This window comes from Nansenia antarctica, assembly GCF_963989245.1.
Source record: "Nansenia antarctica genome assembly, contig: SCAFFOLD_222, whole genome shotgun sequence".
Lineage (NCBI taxonomy): Eukaryota > Metazoa > Chordata > Actinopteri > Argentiniformes > Microstomatidae > Nansenia > Nansenia antarctica.
In genome coordinates this window covers 100,517-111,996 of record NW_027663174.1, presented here as the reverse complement: position 1 = coordinate 111,996, position 11,480 = coordinate 100,517, and positions in this window count along the sequence as shown.

The window sequence follows — 11,480 nt, the reverse complement described above, 5'->3', positions numbered from 1 at the left end:
CCACCTCTCTGTCTCTCATCTCTCCATCTCTCTATACCTCCACCACTCTGTCTCTCATCTCTCTATACCTCCACCTCTCTGTCTCTCCATCTCTCTATACCTCCACCTCTCTGTCTCTCCATCTCTCTATACCTCCACCTCTCTGTCTCTCATCTCTCTATACCTCCACCTCTCTGTCTCTCATCTCTCTATACCTCCACCTCTCTGTCTCTCCATCTCTCTATACCTCCACCTCTCTGTCTCTCATCTCTCTATACCTCCCCCTCTCTGTCTCTCTCATCTCTCTATACCTCCACCTCTCTGTCTCTCATCTCTCCATCTCTCTATACCTCCACCTCTCTGTCTCTCATCTCTCTTTTCCTCCACCTCTCTGTCTCTCTCATCTCTCTATACCTCCACCTCTCTGTCTCTCATCTCTCCATCTCTCTATACCTCCACCTCTCTGTCTCTCCATCTCTCTATACCTCCACCTCTCTGTCTCTCATCTCTCTTTTCCTCCACCTCTCTGTCTCTCTCATCTCTCTATACCTCCACCTCTCTGTCTCTCATCTCTCTATACCTCCACCTCTCTGTCTCTCATCTCTCTATACCTCCACCTCTCTGTCTCTCATCTCTCTATACCTCCACCTCTCTGTCTCTCCATCTCTCTATACCTCCACCTCTCTGTCTCTCCATCTCTCTATACCTCCACCTCTCTGTCTCTCATCTCTCCATCTCTCTATACCTCCACCTCTCTGTGACGCAACAGTCAGAGGACGGGAAGTGGCATGTTTCTGAACAGGGAGTCGAACATGTTTCTGAATGTGTGCAGTAGTATGTGTCTGGTAGACCACACGGTTACAAGGAGACTAGGTCACAACGTACGTACTCAGACCTGCACACAACACTGAAGGTGTGACACCCGACACTGGGTTCCTATCACTGTCGTGTGTCGTGTCATGCTGTGCGTGCGAGAAAGAAACGAGTTCAGTGAAGAAGTTCATTACCTTCACCTCACAAAGCTGCTACGCTTTCAGAAGCTCCATCTCAGCGCAGGCTAACCATGAGAGAAGATAAACAAGCACTTAGCTAACTACCTACCTCACCTAGCTAACTACCTACCTCACCTAGCTAACTACCTTCCTCACCTAGCTAACTACCTTCCTCACCTAGCTAACTACCTTCCACACCTAGCTAACTACCTTCCTCACCTAGCTAACTACCTTCCTCACCTAGCTAACCACCTTCCTCACCTAGCTAACCACCTTCCTCACCTAGCTAACTACCTACCTCACCTAGCTAACTACCTTCCTCACCTAGCTAACTACCTACCTCACCTAGCTAACTACCTACCTCACCTAGCTAACTACCTACCTCACCTAGCTAACTACCTACCTCACCTAGCTAACTACCTTCCTCACCTAGCTAACTACCTTCCACACCTAGCTAACTACCTTCCTCACCTAGCTAACCACCTTCCACACCTAGCTAACCACCTTCCACACCTAGCTAACCACCTTCCACACCTAGCTAACTACCTTCCACACCTAGCTAACCACCTTCCTCACCTAGCTAACCACCTTCCTCACCTAGCTAACCACCTTCCTCACCTAGCTAACCACCTACCACACCTAGCTAACCACCTTCCTCACCTAGCTAACTACCCTTCACACCTAGCTAACCACCTTCCTCACCTAGCTAACTACCTTCCTCACCTAGCTAACTACCTTCCTCACCTAGCTAACTACCTTCCACACCTAGCTAACTACCTTCCACACCTAGCTAACCACCTTCCACACCTAGCTAACTACCTTCCACACCTAGCTAACTACCTTCCTCACCTAGCTAACTACCTTCCACACCTAGCTAACCACCTTCCACACCTAGCTAACTACCTACCACACCTAGCTAACCACCTTCCACACCTAGCTAACTACCTTCCTCACCTAGCTAACCACCTTCCTCACCTAGCTAACCACCTTCCACACCTAGCTAACTACCTACCTCACCTAGCTAACTACCTACCACACCTAGCTAACCACCTTCCTCACCTAGCTAACTACCTTCCTCACCTAGCTAACTACCTTCCTCACCTAGCTAACCACCTTCCTCACCTAGCTAACTACCTTCCTCACCTAGCTAACTACCTTCCTCACCTAGCTAACTACCTTCCTCACCTAGCTAACCACCTTCCTCACCTAGCTAACTACCTTCCTCACCTAGCTAACCACCTTCCACACCTAGCTAACTACCTTCCTCACCTAGCTAACCACCTTCCTCACCTAGCTAACTACCTTCCACACCTAGCTAACCACCTTCCTCACCTAGCTAACTATCTTCCTCACCTAGCTAACTACCTTCCACACCTAGCTAACCACCTTCCTCACCTAGCTAACCACCTTCCTCACCTAGCTAACTACCTTCCTCACCTAGCTAACTACCTACCACACCTAGCTAACCACCTTCCACACCTAGCTAACTATCTTCCTCACCTAGCTAACCACCTTCCACACCTAGCTAACCACCTTCCACACCTAGCTAACCACCTTCCTCACCTAGCTAACTACCTTCCACACCTAGCTAACCACCTTCCTCACCTAGCTAACTACCTTCCTCACCTAGCTAACTACCTTCCACACCTAGCTAACCACCTTCCTCACCTAGCTAACTACCTTCCTCACCTAGCTAACCACCTTCCTCACCTAGCTAACCACCTTCCTCACCTAGCTAACTACCTTCCTCACCTAGCTAACTACCTACCACACCTAGCTAACTATCTTCCTCACCTAGCTAACCACCTTCCACACCTAGCTAACTATCTTCCTCACCTAGCTAACCACCTTCCTCACCTAGCTAACTACCTTCCTCACCTAGCTAACTACCTTCCTCACCTAGCTAACCACCTTCCACACCTAGCTAACTACCTTCCTCACCTAGCTAACCACCTTCCTCACCTAGCTAACTACCTTCCTCACCTAGCTAACCACCTTCCTCACCTAGCTAACCACCTTCCTCACCTAGCTAACCACCTTCCACACCTAGCTAACCACCTTCCACACCTAGCTAACCACCTTCCTCACCTAGCTAACCACCTTCCTCACCTAGCTAACTACCTTCCTCACCTAGCTAACCACCTTCCTCACCTAGCTAACCACCTTCCACACCTAGCTAACCACCTTCCTCACCTAGCTAACCACCTTCCTCACCTAGCTAACTACCTTCCACACCTAGCTAACTACCTACCTCACCTAGCTAACCACCTTCCACACCTAGCTAACCACCTTCCACACCTAGCTAACTACCTTCCACACCTAGCTAACCACCTTCCACACCTAGCTAACTACCTTCCACACCTAGCTAACTACCTACCACACCTAGCTAACCACCTTCCTCACCTAGCTAACTACCTTCCTCACCTAGCTAACCACCTTCCTCACCTAGCTAACCACCTTCCACACCTAGCTAACTACCTTCCACACCTAGCTAACTACCTTCCTCACCTAGCTAACCACCTTCCTCACCTAGCTAACTACCTACCACACCTAGCTAACCACCTTCCTCACCTAGCTAACTACCTACCACACCTAGCTAACCACCTTCCTCACCTAGCTAACCACCTTCCTCACCTAGCTAACTACCTTCCACACCTAGCTAACTACCTACCTCACCTAGCTAACTACCTTCCACACCTAGCTAACTACCTTCCTCACCTAGCTAACTACCTTCCTCACCTAGCTAACCACCTTCCTCACCTAGCTAACTACCTTCCTCACCTAGCTAACTACCTTCCACACCTAGCTAACCACCTTCCTCACCTAGCTAACCACCTTCCTCACCTAGCTAACTACCTTCCTCACCTAGCTAACCACCTTCCACACCTAGCTAACCACCTTCCTCACCTAGCTAACTACCTTCCACACCTAGCTAACCACCTTCCTCACCTAGCTAACCACCTTCCTCACCTAGCTAACTACCTTCCTCACCTAGCTAACCACCTTCCACACCTAGCTAACCACCTTCCTCACCTAGCTAACTACCTTCCACACCTAGCTAACCACCTTCCTCACCTAGCTAACCACCTTCCACACCTAGCTAACCACCTTCCACACCTAGCTAACTACCTTCCTCACCTAGCTAACCACCTTCCACACCTAGCTAACTACCTTCCACACCTAGCTAACTACCTTCCACACCTAGCTAACTACCTTCCTCACCTAGCTAACTACCTTCCTCACCTAGCTAACCACCTTCCACACCTAGCTAACTACCTACCTCACCTAGCTAACCACCTTCCACACCTAGCTAACCACCTTCCTCACCTAGCTAACTACCTTCCTCACCTAGCTAACCACCTTCCACACCTAGCTAACCACCTTCCACACCTAGCTAACTACCTACCTCACCTAGCTAACTACCTACCACACCTAGCTAACCACCTTCCTCACCTAGCTAACTACCTTCCTCACCTAGCTAACTACCTACCACACCTAGCTAACCACCTTCCTCACCTAGCTAACTACCTTCCTCACCTAGCTAACTACCTTCCACACCTAGCTAACCACCTTCCACACCTAGCTAACCACCTTCCACACCTAGCTAACCACCTTCCTCACCTAGCTAACCACCTTCCTCACCTAGCTAACCACCTTCCTCACCTAGCTAACTACCTTCCTCACCTAGCTAACTACCTTCCTCACCTAGCTAACCACCTTCCTCACCTAGCTAACTACCTTCCACACCTAGCTAACCACCTTCCTCACCTAGCTAACCACCTTCCTCACCTAGCTAACCACCTTCCTCACCTAGCTAACTTCCTACCACACCTAGCTAACTACCTTCCACACCTAGCTAACCACCTTCCACACCTAGCTAACCACCTTCCTCACCTAGCTAACTACCTTCCTCACCTAGCTAACCACCTTCCTCACCTAGCTAACCACCTTCCTCACCTAGCTAACTACCTACCACACCTAGCTAACTACCTTCCTCACCTAGCTAACCACCTTCCACACCTAGCTAACCACCTTCCTCACCTAGCTAACCACCTTCCTCACCTAGCTAACTACCTTCCACACCTAGCTAACCACCTTCCTCACCTAGCTAACCACCTTCCACACCTAGCTAACCACCTTCCTCACCTAGCTAACCACCTTCCTCACCTAGCTAACCACCTTCCTCACCTAGCTAACCACCTTTCTCACCTAGCTAACCACCTTCCTCACCTAGCTAACTACCTTCCTCACCTAGCTAACCACCTTCCACACCTAGCTAACCACCTTCCACACCTAGCTAACCACCTTCCACACCTAGCTAACTACCTTCCACACCTAGCTAACTACCTTCCACACCTAGCTAACTACCTACCTCACCTAGCTAACCACCTTCCTCACCTAGCTAACCACCTTCCTCACCTAGCTAACTACCTTCCACACCTAGCTAACCACCTTCCTCACCTAGCTAACCACCTTCCTCACCTAGCTAACCACCTTCCTCACCTAGCTAACTACCTTCCTCACCTAGCTAACTACCTTCCTCACCTAGCTAACCACCTTCCTCACCTAGCTAACCACCTTCCTCACCTAGCTAACTACCTTCCACACCTAGCTAACCACCTTCCTCACCTAGCTAACCACCTTCCTCACCTAGCTAACTACCTACCTCACCTAGCTAACTACCTTCCTCACCTAGCTAACCACCTTCCACACCTAGCTAACCACCTTCCACACCTAGCTAACCACCTTCCTCACCTAGCTAACCACCTTCCTCACCTAGCTAACTACCTTCCTCACCTAGCTAACTACCTACCTCACCTAGCTAACTACCTACCTCACCTAGCTAACCACCTACCTCACCTAGCTAACTACCTTCCTCACCTAGCTAACCACCTTCCTCACCTAGCTAACCACCTTCAGAACTTCATTGACTTCACTTCACAAAGCTGCCACACTTTCAGAAGGTCCATCTGAGCTGTACATGAGAGGAGCATACAGGAAACGTCACGACCGCTCACAAGACAAACAAACAGAACAGGGTTAGGGACCATAGAACAAGGGTAGGGACCATAGAACAGGGTTAGGGACCATAGAACAAGGTTATGAACCATAGAACAAGGTTAGGGACCATAGAACAGGGTTAGGGACCATAGAACAAGGGTAGGGACCATAGAACAAGGTTAGGGACCATAGAACAAGGTTAGGGACCATAGAACAAGGGTAGGGACCATAGAACAGGGTTAGGGACCATAGAACAAGGTTAGGGACCATAGAACAAGGTTAGGGACCATAGAACAAGGTTAGGGACCATAGAACAAGGGTAGGGACCATAGAACAAGGGTAGGGACCATAGAACAAGGTTATGAACCATAGAACAAGGTTAGGGACCATAGAACAAGGGTAGGGACCATAGAACAAGGGTAGGGACCATAGAACAAGGGTAGGGACCATAGAACAAGGTTAGGGACCATAGAACAAGGTTAGGGACCATAGAACAGGGTTAGGGACCATAGAACAAGGTTAGGGACCATAGAACAGGGTTAGGGACCATAGAACAAGGTTAGGGACCATAGAACAAGGTTAGGGACCATAGAACAAGGGTAGGGACCATAGAACAGGGTTAGGGACCATAGAACAAGGGTAGGGACCATAGAACAAGGTTAGGGACCATAGAACAAGGTTAGGGACCATAGAACAAGGGTAGGGACCATAGAACAAGGGTAGGGACCATAGAACAAGGTTATGAACCATAGAACAAGGTTAGGGACCATAGAACAAGGGTAGGGACCATAGAACAAGGGTAGGGACCATAGAACAAGGGTAGGGACCATAGAACAAGGTTATGAACCATAGAACAAGGTTAGGGACCATAGAACAATGGTAGGGACCATAGAACAAGGGTAGGGACCATAGAACAAGGTTAGGGACCATAGAACAGGGTTATGAACCATAGAACAGGGCCAGGAACCATAGAACAAGGTTAGGGACCATAGAACAATGGTAGGGACCATAGAACAAGGGTAGGGACCATAGAACAAGGTTAGGGACCATAGAACAAGGTTATGAACCATAGAACAAGGGTAGGGACCATAGAACAAGGTTATGAACCATAGAACAAGGGTAGGGACCATAGAACAGGGTTAGGGACCATAGAACAGGGCCAGGAACCATAGAACAGGGTTAGGGACCATAGAACAAGGTTATGAACCATAGAACAGGGTTAGGGACCATAGAACAGGGCCAGGAACCATAGAACAAGGTTAGGGACCATAGAACAGGGTTAGGGACCATAGAACAAGGGTAGGGACCATAGAACAAGGTTATGAACCATAGAACAGGGTTAGGGACCATAGAACAGGGTTAGGGACCATAGAACAAGGTTAGGGACCATAGAACAGGGTTAGGGACCATAGAACAGGGTTAGGGACCATAGAACAAGGGTAGGGACCATAGAACAAGGTTAGGGACCATAGAACATGGGTAGGGACCATAGAACAAGGTTATGAACCATAGAACAAGGGTAGGGACCATAGAACAAGGTTATGAACCATAGAACATGGGTAGGGACCATAGAACAAGGTTAGGGACCATAGAACAGGGTTAGGGACCATAGAACAAGGTTAGGGACCATAGAACAAGGTTAGGGACCATAGAACAAGGTTAGGGACCATAGAACAAGGTTAGGGACCATAGAACAGGGTTAGGGACCATAGAACATGGTTAGGGACCATAGAACAGGGCCAGGAACCATAGAACAGGGTTATGAACCATAGAACAAGGTTAGGGACCATAGAACAAGGTTAGGGACCATAGAACAGGGTTAGGGACCATAGAACAAGGGTAGGGACCATAGAACAAGGTTAGGGACCATAGAACAGGGTTAGGGACCATAGAACAAGGGTAGGGACCATAGAACAAGGTTAGGGACCATAGAACAGGGTTAGGGACCATAGAACAAGGTTAGGGACCATAGAACAAGGTTAGGGACCATAGAACAAGGTTAGGGACCATAGAACAGGGTTAGGGACCATAGAACAAGGTTAGGGACCATAGAACAGGGTTAGGGACCATAGAACAAGGTTAGGGACCATAGAACAGGGCCAGGAACCATAGAACAGGGTTATGAACCATAGAACAAGGTTAGGGACCATAGAACAAGGTTAGGGACCATAGAACAAGGGTAGGGACCATAGAACAGGGTTAGGGACCATAGAACAAGGGTTAGGGACCATAGAACAGGGTTAGGGACCATAGAACAAGGGTTAGGGACCATAGAACAGGGTTAGGGACCATAGAACATGGTTAGGGACCATAGAACAGGGTTAGGGACCATAGAACAAGGTTAGGGACCATAGAACAGGGTAGGGACCATAGAACAAGGTTATGAACCATAGAACAAGGTTAGGGACCATAGAACAAGGTTATGAACCATAGAACAGGGTTAGGGACCATAGAACAAGGGTAGGGACCATAGAACAGGGTTAGGGACCATAGAACAAGGTTAGGGACCATAGAACAAGGTTAGGGACCATAGAACAAGGTTAGGGACCATAGAACAAGGTTAGGGACCATAGAACAAGGGTAGGGACCATAGAACAAGGTTAGGGACCATAGAACAAGGTTAGGGACCATAGAACAAGGTTAGGGACCATAGAACAAGGGTAGGGACCATAGAACAAGGGTAGGGACCATAGAACAAGGTTAGGGACCATAGAACAAGGTTAGGGACCATAGAACAAGGGTTAGGGACCATAGAACAAGGTTAGGGACCATAGAACAAGGTTATGAACCATAGAACAGGGCCAGGAACCATAGAACAAGGTTATGAACCATAGAACAAGGGTAGGGACCATAGAACAAGGTTAGGGACCATAGAACAAGGTTAGGGACCATAGAACAGGGTTAGGGACCATAGAACAGGGTTAGGGACCATAGAACAAGGTTAGGGACCATAGAACAAGGTTATGAACCATAGAACAGGGCCAGGAACCATAGAACAAGGGTAGGGACCATAGAACAAGGTTAGGGACCATAGAACAGGGGTAGGGACCATAGAACAAGGTTAGGGACCATAGAACAAGGTTAGGGACCATAGAACAAGGTTAGGGACCATAGAACAAGGTTATGGACCATAGAACAAGGTTAGGGACCATAGAACAAGGTTAGGGACCATAGAACAGGGTTAGGGACCATAGAACAGGGGTAGGAACCATAGAACAAGGGTAGGGACCATAGAACAAGGTTAGGGACCATAGAACAGGGGTAGGGACCATAGAACAAGGTTAGGGACCATAGAACAAGGTTATGGACCATAGAACAAGGTTAGGGACCATAGAACAAGGTTAGGGACCATAGAACAAGGTTATGAACCATAGAACAGGGCCAGGAACCATAGAACAAGGGTAGGGACCATAGAACAAGGTTAGGGACCATAGAACAGGGGTAGGGACCATAGAACAAGGTTAGGGACCATAGAACAAGGTTAGGGACCATAGAACAAGGTTAGGGACCATAGAACAAGGTTATGGACCATAGAACAAGGTTAGGGACCATAGAACAAGGTTAGGGACCATAGAACAGGGTTAGGGACCATAGAACAGGGGTAGGAACCATAGAACAAGGGTAGGGACCATAGAACAAGGTTAGGGACCATAGAACAGGGGTAGGGACCATAGAACAAGGTTAGGGACCATAGAACAAGGTTATGGACCATAGAACAAGGTTAGGGACCATAGAACAAGGTTAGGGACCATAGAACAGGGTTAGGGACCATAGAACAGGGGTAGGGACCATAGAACAAGGTTAGGGACCATAGAACAGGGTTAGGGACCATAGAACAAGGTTAGGGACCATAGAACAGGGTTAGGGACCATAGAACAAGGGTAGGGACCATAGAACAGGGTTAGGGACCATAGAACAAGGTTAGGGACCATAGAACAGGGTTAGGGACCATAGAACAAGGTTAGGGACCATAGAACAGGGTTAGGGACCATAGAACAAGGTTAGGGACCATAGAACAGGGTTAGGGACCATAGAACAAGGGTAGGGACCATAGAACAGGGTTAGGGACCATAGAACAAGGTTAGGGACCATAGAACAGGGTTAGGGACCATAGAACAAGGTTAGGGACCATAGAACAGGGTTAGGGACCATAGAACAAGGGTAGGGACCATAGAACAGGGTTAGGGACCATAGAACAAGGGTAGGGACCATAGAACAAGGGTAGGAACCATAGAACAAGGGTAGGGACCATATAACAGGGTTAGGGACCATAGAACAGGGTTAGGGACCATAGAACAAGGTTAGGGACCATAGAACAAGGGTAGGGACCATAGAACAAGGTTAGGGACCATAGAACAAGGGTAGGGACCATAGAACAGGGCCAGGTACCACACAGAGGCACTCAATGGCTTAAACAGACCGTGGAGGCTGGTGGAGGCTAGTGGAGGCTGGTGGAGGCCGGGGGGAGGCTGGTAGAGGCCGGGGGGAGGCTGGTAGAGGCTGGTAGAGGCTGGTAGAAGCTGGTAGAGGTTGGTGGAGGCTGGTAGAGGCTGGTAGAGGTTGGTGGAGGCTGGTAGAGGCTGGTGGAGGCCGGGGGGAGGCTGGTAGAGGCTGGTAGAGGCTGGTGGAGGCTGGTAGAGGTTGGTGGAGGCTGGTAGAGGTTGGTGGAGGCTGGTAGAGGTTGGTGGAGGCTGGTAGAGGCTGGTAGAGGCTGGTAGAGGTTGGTGGAGGCTGGTAGAGGCTGGTAGAGGTTGGTGGAGGCTGGTAGAGGCTGGTAGAGGTTGGTGGAGGCTGGTAGAGGCTGGTAGAGGCAATATAATAGAATATAATAGAGTAGAATACACTGTCACTACAGTATAAATCACTGTGTGCTGTTGGCATGGAAACAACCATGATGTGATCCATGATCTATGACCCCACCTCCTCCCCCCTGTGGACAGACCCCCCCCAGCCCCCCCTGTGGACAGACCCCCCCCAGCCCCCCCTCCCCTGGGCAGACCCCCCCCAGCCCCCCCTCCCCTGGACAGACCCCCCCCAGCCCCCCCTCCCCTGGGCAGACCCCCCCCCAGCCCCCCTCCCCTGGACAGACCCCCCCCAGCCCCCCCTCCCCTGGACAGACCCCCCTCCCCTGGGCAGACCCCCCCCCAGCCCCCCCTCCCCTGGACAGACCCCCCCCAGCCCCCCCTCCCCTGGACAGACCCCCCCCAGCCCCCCCTCCCCTGGGCAGACCCCCCCCAGCCCCCCCTCCCCTGGACAGACCCCCCCCAGCCCCCCCTCCCCTGGGCAGACCCCCCCCAGCCCCCCCTCCCCTGGACAGACCCCCCCCAGCCCCCCCTCCCCTGGGCAGACCCCCCCCAGCCCCCCCTCCCCTGGGCAGACCCCCCCCAGCCCCCCCTCCCCTGGGCAGACCCCAGGGGGGGGGGGCAGAGCTCTGCTCTGACTCAGGCATGGGGGGGAACACTGAGCGTTGTTGTGTTTGTGGTCACTTCCTGTTAGCGAAGCAGCCCG